The sequence below is a fragment of the Pseudorasbora parva genome, chromosome 11, assembly GCF_024679245.1.
Source record: "Pseudorasbora parva isolate DD20220531a chromosome 11, ASM2467924v1, whole genome shotgun sequence".
NCBI lineage: Eukaryota > Metazoa > Chordata > Actinopteri > Cypriniformes > Gobionidae > Pseudorasbora > Pseudorasbora parva.
The window spans coordinates 44,334,417-44,349,540 of NC_090182.1; positions in this window are offsets into that span (position 1 = coordinate 44,334,417).

Sequence of the window (15,124 nt, forward strand, 5' to 3'; positions counted from 1 at the left end):
CACACACACACACACACACACACACACACACACACACACACACACACACACACACACACACATGTTGGTCTATGTGGTTTACAGGGACTCTCCATACACTCTCAGAAAAAAAGGTACAGTGCTGTCACTGGGGCGGTACCCTAAGGTACAAAAGTGAAAAGGTACGTCTTTGTACCTTACTCACCCCTAAATGGTACATATTAGTACCTTAAAAGGTATATATCAGTACTTTAAGAGTGCAAATTAGTTCCTTTACGGTTTTGTACCTTGCCCCAGTGACAGAAATTTACCTTTTTTTCTGACAGTGTAGGCGTAATGGTTTTTATACTGTATAAACCTTATATTTTCTATTCCCCTACACTGCCCCTAAACCTACCCATCACAGGAAACATTTTTATTTTCTCAAAAAAACATCATTCAGTATGTTTTTAAAGCTATTTGAAATATGAGGACATTTGAAGTTTCCTCATTAACCACATTTATAGTGTAATACCAGTGTAAAACCCATGTAGTTATACACATTTATGTCCTCATAAACAGGCTCACACACACACACACACACACACACACACACACACACACACACACACACACACACACACACACACACACACACACACACACACACACACACACACACACACACACACACACACACACACACAGCTCAGGTGACTGGAACAGTTGAAAGTGTAACACAAGACTACTGACACTTGCAGGCCTCTGGTGGAACTGCAACAACAAATGATTTTACATTCCTTCTTTACATTATGCTTAAAGTGACAAATGCAAATGTGCAGACATGAATCTGTGTGAAGTGGGTCATGAAACTGATGCCCGTCCTTCTTTTTTGTACGGGAACAAAACAGAATCAATGCAGTGGACTCAAAATACTGTCTTTTATTTCCACTGGCACTGGGTGTTGTATTGATTCCTGCGCGTTTGGCCTGATTTCTACACCTCCTTTAGCCCTGTGTGTTTTCTGTTGCCCGAGGAGAGGGTGTTGAGTTTTTATGACTCACAGTTTGGTTTTCTGAAGCTCTTTGAATAGGTTTGGGTAACAGTGTCCATACTTGCTCCTGAACACACGGGCCTTTCATTCTGGTGCCGTCTCACACCCAGAGGGGTGTTTTCTGGGATATAATGAGCTCAAATGCCCTGTTTAATATAATGAGAGGTTTTCAGCAGTCTAAATGCTGTTGATTTGTTAAAGTCGTGACACTGTATCATAAAAGAGTATTGCTGATGCTAAATATTGTAACAGTATTAATGTGTTCACTGTATGAAGGTCACATGATTGATAGGGAGGAGATGAAGTACGGACATCCATCAGCATTACTTACAGAGATGATGATTTATTTTAACAGATCCATAATCAGACAGCAGAGCACACGCTCAGCATATGATTTCATGTCTGATCATGTAAAAATAAAAACATTCAGAAACAGTAAAATGTTTGAAAAAAAGTTTGAATCCAACACTTTAAGGATAACGATGGTTATCAATTGTGGATTTTGCTTAAAAAAATGATAACAATTGTGCCTTACTTGATATGATAGATGGGGGGGGGGGTATCAGGTTGATTAAAGGGGGGGTGAAACACTCAGTTTCAGTCAATCTCATGTCAATCTTGAGTACCTATAGAGTAGTATTGCATCCTTCATATCTCCGAAAAGTCTTTAGTTTTATCATATTTATAAAAGAAATATGGGCTCTACCGAGTCTTTCCGGAAAAAACCGAGCGCCTGGAGGCGTATCGTGTGGGCGGAGCTAAAGAATGACAAGCGCGCAAAGCGGTGACGTCCTCAAGCGTGGAGAAACCCATCTATCTCAGCTAATACAGATAATGATCCACAATCAAATCTGAGGCTGAAATAAATTGAACAGGAGAAACGGCAACATCAGGACGTCCGTCTCTGTGGTATGTACTGTATTTAGGGGCCTTTGTGTGCAGTTTATGAGGACATGATTCGGTTTATGGACTATTGTATGCGACTAGACCTTAGAGGTAGCAAGCAAAACGGTTTTGCACGTCAGAGTCAGAATAGTGTAACGTTATACAGAACAACAATGGAGTAACCGTTAGCGCATTTGAATGACGAAGCACGCGATCGTATCGTTTACTGATGTTTACTCATGCGACGGTAGCCAATAGCAGAGACATTTGAAGTTGATTTACTCACCGGCATCAAAGCAGGACCGCTCTGTCAAAAACACACTTCTTTGGTATGATTTGGTGAAGTCCTGTGACAGCAGTGACCGTGGAAATCCACTTTGAGACGCGACTGAAGCGATGCCTTGAAGCTTCCCGTCATTTCTGCATTCAAATCACCCATAGGAATAAAGTGGAGCGCGGCGCGTCATAAGTGTTCACGGACGACTGGATCTGCACCTGAGAGACTGTTTACAGCGTGCATTTCCTCTCTCTCCCTCTAGTCACGCGCGCGCACCCTACTGGGAGAAGAGCCCGTACGGCCCATACAAGGACCTTCCGCTCTATTTAACGTCAAGTAGACCCATACTCGAAAAAAACTCTCCGAAACTTGTGAGAAACCGGAAGGAGTATTTTTGACACAGAAATACTCCATCAAACGTCCAACATTAGTTTTTGAAACTTTGTCTATGTTTAGGATGGGAATCCAAGTCTTTAACAGTGTAAAAAGCTCAGTATGCATGAAACAGCATTTCACCCCCCCTTTAATTCATGGCAAATTGTATTATTCATTAGCATATTTCAGTAATTCTAAAAAGAGTAAAATTAATCTTCAGTACAATTTATAAATATCTATAAATAAATTTAATATATAATAATTAAATAAAATGGTATTTATTTATAATATATAAATACATTTATGTTATTAATATATTATTTAATACTAATGAACTACAGTCATTTAATTTATATATAGCAAATAAATGTAATATTTGTTTTATAAATTATAAACATATTAAGAAAAGATCAACTTTCTGGATTTTAAGCTACAGAAATCAGCAGCGTGAAACAAGATCCATTAATGTGAACTCCTTTTATCTGTGCACATTTATCATTTATTTATTATTTATCAATAATTTATCATTATGTTTTTAGTTCATGTTCCTGGTAATCTTGAATCAGAATAACTCCCCCTCCCTCTTGTGGTGACATCATCACTTCTCTGATGACGAGGGCGGGCCACGCCCATTTGTTCTCGTCCCAGAAGCCGAAGCGGTTACAGCTCAAGAGGGAAGAAAGTACTAGATCAATTTTTTTAACAAGTATTTTTATTACACAAACTAATCCGAAGTGCTCAAAAGAAAAGAAATTACCCTTCCTCTTTTACTCCCTTCCATCATGTAGGCTACTTGATGGATAACAGGACTCCTGGGTTTGTTAAAACTTTAGCTCCAGTTTTTAAGAATGTGCGTGGCGGTTGAAAACTGAAAATCCAGCCCAATTAAGAGTTTCAGTCCCTGAACAGAAGCAGGCACGCACGCACGCACGCACGCACGCACACACACACACACACACACACACACACACACACACACACACACACAGCCATATAGCAGAAGAAAAGACAGACGGACAGCAGACGTGTAGACCGACACATGGCTGTTACATAATCGCACACCCCCTCCCTCTACAGATGCACACACACACACACACCCACACACACACACACACCCACACACCCCTCCCTCTACAGATGCCCTGAACACATCTGGAACTCAAACCAGAACTGGCCAGAGGAAATGAGACTACAAATACTGGAGAGAGAGAGAGAGAGAGAGAGAGAGAGAGAGAGAGAGAGAGAGAGAGAGAGAGAGAGAGAGAGAGAGAGAGAGAGAGAGAGAGAGAGAGAGAGAGAGAGAGAGAGAGAGAGAGAGAGAGAGAGATGAACATCTTGAAGATAACAGGCACATGTCAATCCCTCTTTGCTGACATGCTAATAACAGGAAGTAACCAAATACCTGTGACATAAATATATCTAATTGAGGCGGTGTGTGTGTGTGTGTGTGTGTCTGTGTGTGTGTGTGCATTGACATACATTATTGCTATTTTGCTTCTGTTAATGTGTATTATGCGGAGAAATGACAGACTTTATATGATTCTAGATTAAAGTTACCATGAAATCTAAAATGTAGTCTGTTATAAATGATTTATCCATGCACATCATTTTTTTATTTATGTTGTAATCATGAATCAGAATAAAATCGACAGGTTTTTTTAAGACAGGCAAAATCAAGTCCCGCGCTATACATTTGTTCTTGTTTGAGAAGCCGTTTCACTCGGACGTACAGCAGAACAGAGAAGAGAAGACACCTCTGTTTCATGCTGACTTTAAGCTCTGGTTGATTTTCATGAGAACTGTATACAGTTGAGTGAAAACAGATCCCGTACCAGCAGAAAGCTCCCAATTAGAACAGCATTCCCAAAGCTGAACACATCCCTGACCCTTCACTTATTGAAGATTTCAGCCAATTTGATTTCGACTATCAGACCAAAGCAGCACAGAAAATGCCTGCATGAAATAAAAATGCCCATTTGAAACATTTCATCTTCACAGCAGGGCGACTGAAAGCTCTGTACACATTCCGGTTTTGGTCTTTGTTCTGATGATTGGCATGTAATCCATAAATAAACGTGTGTGTGTGTATGTATGTCCGTGTACACACAGGTGTGTCTGTGTACATTACTCTAATGTTTCTATGCTGTCGGAAAAACACTGATGTGCTCACATGCGATCAGTTGGCGTGCAGATGAAGACCAATAAACCAGCACTAACCACAGAGCTGAATACACTGGGCTTGATGTGCATCAGCGACTGTATGAACTAACATTCAAAAGTTTGGGGTCTGTAAGGTTTTTGAAAAAAGTATCTTAGGCTCACCAAGGCTGCATCTATGTAATCAAGCATACAGTAAAAACAGCAATATAGTGAAAGTAATATTTGTTGGTCTCCCTTTTGCTGCTATCACACTGCCTCAATGGACAGGGGTCAGCATCGGCACCCTGACTGGTCTGTGCAGACCCATACACAACTAACTGAGATGCTCTGTGTATTCTGACACCTTTCCATCAGAACCAGCATTAACTTCTTGACCTGCGCCCCTATTTTTGAGAATTTTCGGAAAACTACATACTCAGATTAAAATGTCTCTGGAACAGTCTTCCTAGCATTTTTCGGGAAGCAGAAACACTCTAAATGTAGACTAAAAACACATCTCTTTACTATGGCACACACATAGAACAATATATATTTCTATTATTCAAATCAGTTAAATGATTGTTGCATTAACTAGGTCAGCTGGAACCGGGAACACTTCCTGATGGACTCGTTACATCATAAGAAGGCATCGACGCTAATGTTAGTCTCTCTGTTTATCCCGAGGTTTACTAGCCTAGAAATCTAGACGCACCCTAGCGGCAGCAAATCTAATCTGCCGCGAGTGTCGTCTAGCAACTCTCAATACACGTCTGAGCTGTAAACGCTAGGGCTGTAACGATATGCGATATGAAATCGAAATCGCAATACGCAGGTCCACAAACCTGTATCGCGATGTGAGGAGGCAGAATCGCGACACACCCCTTCCAACTCCCAGAATTATCCTTCCTGTCCAGGTCCAACTTTTAAGTCAGCAGTATGGCAACATTTCAGCTACCCGGTGGAGAACAAGAATGGCAATCGTGTAGTTGACAAGACCCACACAATTTGCCGTAAGTGTTTCAAGAAGCTTCCCCAACCGGCTGGCAACGTGGTGTGAGCGTGGCGTTTCTGTTGCGTGTCATCCGCGGGGCGGCTGCGTGGCGTTTTCTCTTTCTTTGCACACCAGAAGCGTGTCTGACGCGGCGCTTCTGTTGGTATTGATGTACAGGAGGCCCTATACTTTATGTTAAATATATATTGCCTATTGGTACCGCAAAGAAAACGTCGGCAGTAGCCTATTGACCATACAGATATATGGTATTGACGGCAAAATAGGCTACAGAATACTGTACAGAATAAAACTGTTTTTTCCCCCCTATATCGAGGTTTGTATCGTACCGTGGGTCAAAAATCGTGATACGAACCGAATCGTGGGTTTGGTGTATCGTTACAGCCCTAGTAAACGCCAAACTCTGGTCGGGCCAATCACATCGTGTATAGAGTCGGTGGGCGGGGCTTAACATAATGACGGCCGAGTTGCGTTTGCGTGCTTCTAGTAAACACAGAAACTGGCCAACGGCGGCGGTCTTTCGAATCAGCTTTGACCGCGACTCTGGAAGACTTGGAGTTAAAGGTCCCATTCTTAGCGTGTTTTCGAAGCTTTGATTATGTTTACAGTGTGCAATATAACATGAGTTCATGTTTCGCGTGTAAAAAAACACAGTATTTTTCACACAATTTACTTATCTGTATACCCCTGTTTCCTCTGTCCTAAAAACGGCCTGATGATTTCCTTGTTCTATGAAGTCCCTCCTTCAGAAACACGTAACGAGTTCTGATTGGGCCAGCGCTTCCCGCGCTGTGATTGGACAGCAGCTTAGCACGTTGCCTGGAAAGGACCTGCCTCTTATCATAACGGGGAGATATGCACGCTCAATGTTATTGCAAAAATGTCTATATTGCCTTTTCAATTTGAGCCGGAATCAGACCCGGAGAATATCGAAGAGGATCGATTACAACCTGCTCAGGAAAGACTTTTGCTGGATGTTTCAGAATGGTCAGCTGTCTATTCAGTAGTTTAAACTGATCATTACAAACATCAACAATCTAGTCTGAATGAATTAATACACTTTTATACTGTATGCTACGTTTTTCGGATTAGTTTCAATTACCATCTAACGTTAGTTAACAAAGCTAAACAGCGTTGCACTTTGTGTCATGAGTTACATAAACTGTTAAACTGACCGACTTAAATAATAAAATACACTTACCGGTTGTGGTCCATAAAAGACAAAGAGGGAACTGCGTCATCTTTTAAGAATAATCTTTCTGCGAATCCGGCATTAAACTGATTGAGATTGAGGAAGCAGTCCTCAGCAAAATGTGCTGCACATAGTTTTAAATTGTGATTATAATTTTCCGGAACCGAGTTAACCATGAACTGTAGCCATTGATCTCTACGTACAGCGTCCGTGGGAAGGCCAAACAGAGGTGATTTGACTCCGGGATGAAAATAACAGCGCTTCAATGGCATGGCGACAAACACACTCTACAAAAACAACGCTTCCTATTCTCGACCTGCGAGAGCAAAAGGACCACGCCCCCGAATTTGCGTGTTCATGTGGGCGGAGGGTTCGTCAACAGACGGTTCTAGTGACGTCATTAAAGCAGGAAGTGCAGGGCATTAGTCCAAACCGGCCGTTTGCTGTAGGCTTTGAAAGGGAACTTCTGTTAAATAAAATATCTCGCTTGGCATTGAACTTTGAGCTTTATAATTTTACAGGTATTATTTATGCTCTAACAGCAACATTACACACTAACTAAAGTTTGAAAGATGGAATCCCAAAGAATGGGACCTTTAAGCTTTTCTCTGAGAAAAGAACAAAGAACGGCACTGAAGTCATTCTTAAAAAGGGAAGATGTGTTCTGAGTTTTGCCGACCGGATACGGTGAATGTTTAATCTATCAACGAGCTCTGCTTCACCTTCGTTGCTCTGGTTGGTTGTAGCGCTATCCTATCGCGTGCAGAGGGAGTTTGAAAGACAACCGTTTATCCGCCCCTCAGATTGAGCTGTCAATGGTGAGTTTCCAGACCAAACATCTTGATGTGGGTCTGGCTTGTCAGGCTAGAGGTTTACTGCAGTCAGCCGTATCCGGGCCGTATCCAGATCAGATGGTGGATCTGCGCCTGGACATGACCAACTCATCCCTTAAGTGTCTGCTGAGAGCGTGTCAACTAGACTCTCACCTGTGAAGGCCTCATCGATACGACATCCTCAACAAACCCGTCTCCGGCATAATGACTTTAATCTTCAATCAGCTGGAACTGGACCAACATTCTGAATATTCAGATCTAATATAACCTCTCACCTCTGATCTGTAACGTTGCTAGAATTATAATCATACACTGTTTGTTCGTCCTGGTTTCCTGGTTTCTCCCAAGGGTTTTTTCTCCATTTTGGCCCTGAAGGAGTTTTGGTTCCTTGCCACCGTTGCCTTTGGCTTTTGGTTTGCTCAGTTGGGGACACTTAAATTTCAACTATATCACTGATCTGCCCAAATTGACACTATGACCATTGAAATGAGCTGATAACATCACTGTTTTCTCCAGAGCGGCTGTACAGCCGAATCAAATTCTGTTGCATTATCTTCCTGTTAACACTTTGAAGCTGCTTTGAAACAATCGGCATTGTAAAAAGTGCTATATAAATAAAGGTGACTTGACATATTATTCAGAACAATCACAAACATATTACTGTAGGACACACAGAGACTGTAAACAGATTCCATTGCGGATCTGACGAAACCATTGAGATTATTGTTTGTTTAAAGACACATGGACCATGTTTACTGACCCCTTAAGACGTAATCTGCCTATTGTCAGGAATACCGCAAGCTCCCACATTTCCTGTCAAACAATACATATTGTGCTCAGACAGGAAATGCCCCTGTTTTTCTGCGGCCAGCGATACATTTTATGGATTAAAAAAACTCTCTCTCTGTGTGTGTTTATGTACAGACAACAACAACAAAACAAAATGTGGTGCAAAATGCTTCCCTGGATAATTACAGAGATCTCAGTGCATGTCATATGTTGTATTTCCATCAATGTTGGAACATTATTTCTCCTCTCCCCTAATTTGCTTCCTAATTTGGTTGTCTAATAAATATGATGACCATGCATATACTACAAGTATCATTGATAAATTGCTTTAGTTCCTCTTTTGTAAGGCGTTGTTGATAAAAGTGTCTGCTGAGTGCATAATTGTAAATTATAGGTCCAAAGCCCAGGACGTGAGGCAGAGGGAGGAGAAACATGCTTGGATCACGAAAAGGAAAAAATGTGGTCATTGATCTGGGCAGGAGGAAACGTGTGACATCATTCCCATGAAATATCAAAGAGTTCTGTAATGAAAAAAAAGAGGCCAAGAACAGAAGAATGTGTGTGTGTGTGTGTGTGTGTGTGTGTGTGTGTGTGTGTGTGTGTGTGTGTATAACCAACAGAAAAAGCAATAACAGAAGAAGCAATAACAACAGCAACAACAACAACAACAACAACAACAACAACCACCAGTGGCAATATAATCAGCAGAAACAACAACAGCAGCAGGAATAACTACAGCAACAAAAATAACCAAAAGTAGAAGCAATAACAACAGCTGCAGTACCAGCAATAACAGCAGCAGCAGCAGCAGCAATAAACGCAGCAGAAGTAGCAATAACAGCAGTAGCAACAATAACAGAAGCAATAACAGCAACAGCAACAATAACAGCACCAGCGGCAGCAATAACAGCAATTAATAACAGCAGCAGCAACAACAGCAATTAATAACTGCAGCAGCAATAACAGTAAGCAATAGCAGCAGCAACAGCAATAACAGCAATCAATAACAGCAGAAGCAGCAATCACAGCAATCAATTACAGCAGCAGCAATAACAGCAATCAATAACAGCATTAGCAATAACAGCAGCAGCGGCATAAATAACAGCAATTAATAACTGCAGCAGCAATAACAGTAAGCAATAGCAGCCACAGCAGCAATAACTGCAGCAATAACGTGCAGTAAAAACAGCAGCAGCAGCAGCAGCAATAACAGCAGCAGCAGCAATAACAGCGGCAGCAATAACAGCAGCAGCATTAACAGCAGCAGCAGCAATAACAGCAGCAGCAGCAATAACAGCAGCAGCAGTAGCAATAACAGCAGCAGCACATCAGCAATAACAGCAACAGGAGAAGTAGCAATAACAGCAGCAACAGCAGCAATAACAGCAGCAACAATAACAGCAGCAGCAACAAAAACAGCAGCAGCAATAACAACAGCAACAATAACAGCAGCAGCAACAATAACAGCAGCTGCAGCAGCAATAACAGCAGCAGAAATAACAGCAGCAGCAATAACAGCAGCAGCAGCAATAACAGCAACAGCAGCAGCAGAAGCAATAACAGCAGCAGCAGCAATAACGGCAACAGCAGCAGCAATAACAGCAGCAGCAATAACAGCAGCAGCAATAACAGCAACAGCAATAACAGCAGCAGCAGCAATACAGCAGCAGCAATAACAGCAGCAGCAATAACAGCAACCGCAACAATAACAGCAGCAGCAATACAGCAGCAGCAATAACAGCAGCAGCAGCAATACAGCAGCAGCAATAACAGCAGCAGCAATACAGGAGCAGCAATAACAGCAGCAGCAGCAGCAATACAGCAGCAGCAGCAGCAGCAATAACAGCAGCAGCAATAACAACAGCAGCAGCAATAACAGCAGCAGCAGCAATAACAACAGCAGCAGCAATAACAACAGCAGCAGCAATAACAACAGCAGCAATAACAACAGCAGCAGCAATAACAACAGCAGCAGCAGCAATAACAACAGCAGCAGCAGCAATAACAACAGCAGTAGCAATAACAGCAGCAGCAATAACAACAGCAGCAGCAATAACAACAGCAGCAGCAATAACAACAGCAGCAGCAATAACAACAGCAGCAGCAATAACAACAGCAGCAGCAGCAATAACAACAGCAGCAATAAAAGCAGCAGCAGCAGCAGCAATAACAGCAGCAGCAGCAATAACAACAGCAGCAGCAGCAGCAGCAATAACAACAGCAGCAGCAATAAAAGCAGCAGCAGCAGCAGCAATAACAACAGCAGCAATAAAAGCAGCAGCAGCAGCAGCAATAACAACAGCAGCAGCGATAAAAGCAGCAGCAGCAGCAATAACAACAGCAGCAGCAATAAAAGCAGCAGCAGCAGCAATAACAACAGCAGCAGCAATAAAAGCAGCAGCAGCAGCAATAACAACAGCAGCAGCAATAAAAGCAGCAGCAGCAATAAAAGCAGCAGCAGCAATAAAAGCAGCAGCAGCAATAACAACAGCAGCAGCAGCAATAAAAGCAGCAGCAGCAGCAATAACAACAGCAGCAGCAATAACAACAGCAGCAGCAATAAAAGCAGCACCAGCAATAACAACAGCAGCAGCAATAAAAGCAGCAGCAGCAGCAGCAGCAGCAATAACAACAGCAGCAGCAATAACAACAGCAGCAGCAATAAAAGCAGCAGCAGCAGCAGCAATAACAACAGCAGCAGCAATAAAAGCAGCAGCAGCAATAACAACAGCAGCAGCAGCAATAACAACAGCAGCAGCAGCAATAACAACAGCAGCAGCAATAACAACAGCAGCAGCAATAACAACAGCGGTGTAGCAGATCCATTCCAACAATATATAATAATATTTTCATATCCGTTATCATGCCAAGCACTCAGAGACTGTCATGACAGAAATCCTTTTATGTGTAGTATATATTATGTTCTGCATTATTTCAGCCACAGTATTGCCAAAGCAGAAAGTCAATAACCTCAATAATCTCAAATAGTTCAAAAATATGCTGAAAAGATGTGATGCAGTTTGTCAATGACAGTGAGCCCTGAACCTGTTCCTTCATTAAACAAACCTGCTGAGTCCCATAGGTGTCTCACTCTCACCAAATAAAAGACCCTCTGTTCAGGGAAAGAGTGTTCAAACTCTGTCAGGGAGGACACATTTCCCCATCTACAGTCAGCCATGAACCTCCAGTGGGCTCCCGCAATTCATCAAACCTTTAGATTTACATTTTAAATACATGAGTGCGCTAAAAGCCGCTTAGATAAGACTCGACACACAAGTTTTCTTTCACATTCCCACCAAGTGCATGAGAACAATAATCTTTTCAGACACTTTTTAGGACTGCGTCGACACTTGAGACCATTTCTGAGGGTAATTTTCGATCTTAATGACGCGTCACCTGCGTTTTGGACCAGTGTGAGAGAGCTTGTGTTTAGGGTGCATTACCCATGACTGCACAAATCACAAATGACCCTTCATCTCAAAGTCTTGATGGGGCAGTTTTAGGGTGTTTTTAGACCTGTAGATCGTTTGTTTTGTTTCGGTGCAGGGACTTATTAGGGAATTGTTATAGTATTGCATTTCACTTTCACAGGGCAACCTTTCAAAGTGAAGCTAAATGTGTTTATGCTGTATTGACAAATAACCTCCACAGGATTATTGTGGCTTTATCTGTAGCCGCGTCCTTAGTAGAATTTTACACATGTGCATTATAAATATAATGCCAGATTTATGATTTAGTGATGCCAGTGTCAAGTTGCCAGGGAGTTGTTTAGGGGCCCTCCTCTGGTTTCAGTCATATTCTCAGGCTCAGGTCATCCTTCAGAGTAAGGCCGGTTCACATCAAGGACTATAACTTAAACATTTTAATAATTGTTCTAGTTCAATGACAATAGGGGCATCTAAATCACAACTATAACAATGACGATACAAATAAACCATATCATTAGAATCAATTTTCAGAATTTTTTTTATTCAACTGGTGATTGATAAAAATATAGACAGCCAATCAGAATCCACCAGACTTTAAAGAGTACGAGCAAGACAGACTACACACAACTACAGCACGCTCATTATAAACAGGACGATTGTGGTTGAAAACAAAAAATATATATAATTCTGAAAATTTAGAAAAGTAATGGCAAACCACTCCTCATCAAAACGCCATGATTTGAGGAATTATTAACAACGTGAGCATTGGAAATACAGTTACAAGAAAAAGTATGTGAACCGCCTGCAAGATGTGAATCATTTGAACTAAATAATAACTAAATAAGAGAGATCATATGAAATGCATGTTATTTTTTATTTAGTACTGTCCTGAATAAGATATTTTACATAAAATTTAAAGTAACATTTACATTTAAAGACATTTTTTAACATGTAGTCCACAAAACAAAAAAAAAATAGCTGCATTTATAAAAACTGTCCCATTCCAAAAGTTTATGAACCATTGATTCTCATTACTGTGCTCCCTGATGATCCACGGCTGTTTTTTTTTTTTTTTTTTGGTAATGTTTTCACACTGAGGATGATTGAGGGACTCAAACACAACTATTAGAAAAGGTTGAAACATTCACTGAAGCTCCAGAAGGAAACAAGACGCATTCTGACCCAGTGGATGAAAACGTATCGAATCTGAAGATCAAGGTAAATTGTACTTCCTAATTGTATCAAGGTATAGCCTGGATGCCAGCCGAACTTATCCCCGCCCACAAAATGTTTAGATCGGGCAGTTTGGTCTGGCCTCGCTCCATAGAGGACTAATTATCTCTGAACAGAAACTGTTCGGACCAATGAAATCATCAGGGCGGGCTTTAGACGATGACGGACAGATGATCAACAGTAACGTAATCATCACGTCATCAAAGGGGCTTGGGTTATATTTGTTCAAATCCTAAACGGAGAGCTTGTGCATTCACCTTCACAATTTCTCTCAGAAATGATGATCATGTTGGGTAAGTACTCTGTGTATCATTAAATTATTTATTTATTTTACAACAAAGATAATTTATTCCAGCGCGAGTGCAGACAGGGTTGCCAAGTTTTTACAACAAAACCCGCCAACTACTAGCCCTAAACAATAGCTTCTCGGGGGGTTCTCCAGGGGGAAAAAAGGCGTTTGGGGGGTAAAATGTGTGTTATTTTGGCAAGTTTGCTGCTAAAATTCGCACTCATGGGTCTATATATCACATAATAGTCGCTTCAACCTGCGGACATAGAAAACAACCACGGAAGAAAATGCGGACTTTTAAAATTTTTTTTTTTAAATTTTTTTTTAGAAAATGCGGAATTGGCAACACAGTGCAGTTGAGCTTTGTTGACATTTGACAATGCGTCGCTTCGTTGCTCTGATTGGTTGTTGGTCTATCCAATTGCGGTCTTTCCTGGTTGGGTTGAAACGCCCCTCGCCCCTGACCAGAATTGACTATGACCACGTCAGGCTAGTCAAGGTAATTTGTCTTCCAGGAAACATGTTACCATCTTCTGTTGCTTCTGAAGGGCAGTCCTAAATTAATAAAATAGATATTTATACAAAAGAAGAAAAATGTGGACATCATCCTGTTTAAACGTTGTTTCCTTCTAGAGCTTCAGTAAATGTTTGAACTTTTTTTAATAGTTGTGTTTGAGTCCCTCAATCTGTCTCAGTGCGAAAAGATTGATCTTAAAATCCTACAGTCACTGCTGGAAAGGATTTAAACATGCAAAAGATGCGGGAAAACTGAAGAATGTGCAGAACCTGGAGGATTTTTCTGAAGAACGCTGGGCCGTTAAACTGATCAGGACAAACAAGAGATTTTGAACGGGTCATTTTAATAAATTCAGGGTTTTTTTGTTAGTTTTTTTGTCTTGTTGCGGACTATATTTAAACAAATTGTATGTATAATATCTTATTCAGGACAGAAATAAAAATAATGCATTGTGTATGATCTCTTTAATTTAGTTTTCTTGCAACTGTATATTCAGTTTGGCCCAGAACGCCTGAAATGATTTCAGAGAAGGAAGCAAAAATGTATTTTTTGTCTTTGCTGAAACAAGAAATAGAAAGAATCACGATCTTGCGCTCACTTTTCTCCTCAGTATGACTAAACCAAAGCGTTTTATTTTCCTCTTTGCATTGTTTCTCTATTAATAGTGGCTTTAGATCAGGAAACAAGAAAAGTGTTTTGCTTTCACTCCCCTTGATGATTATCTGGAGGAATAAGAGTCATTCACACAGCCGGAGGGACGTCCCTGTTAATAATCTAATTTTAGACACTATTTAAATCAGTGTGTGAATATTAGAGGAAAAACGAAACAGCAACTGCTTCATCAGAGGATGTTATCAAGTGTTGTTATTAAGTAAAACTGTTCAAATTGCTTTACTAAAAGTAAAGTATAAAAAATATTAGTCTTTATATTAAAAAATATATAATTAAAATGATTGAAACTAAAATAAAAGTTTAAAAAGAATATATATAAATTACAAATTTCTGAAACTAAAATAAAAGCCAAATCAAAATATAAATAATACTATAGCCCTGCTTTATTTTATAAAATGGAGTGTTCTGACTGGATGTTTTTAAATTAAATTTTTCTATATTAATTAAATAGTTTTAAGCCCCATTTACATTTCA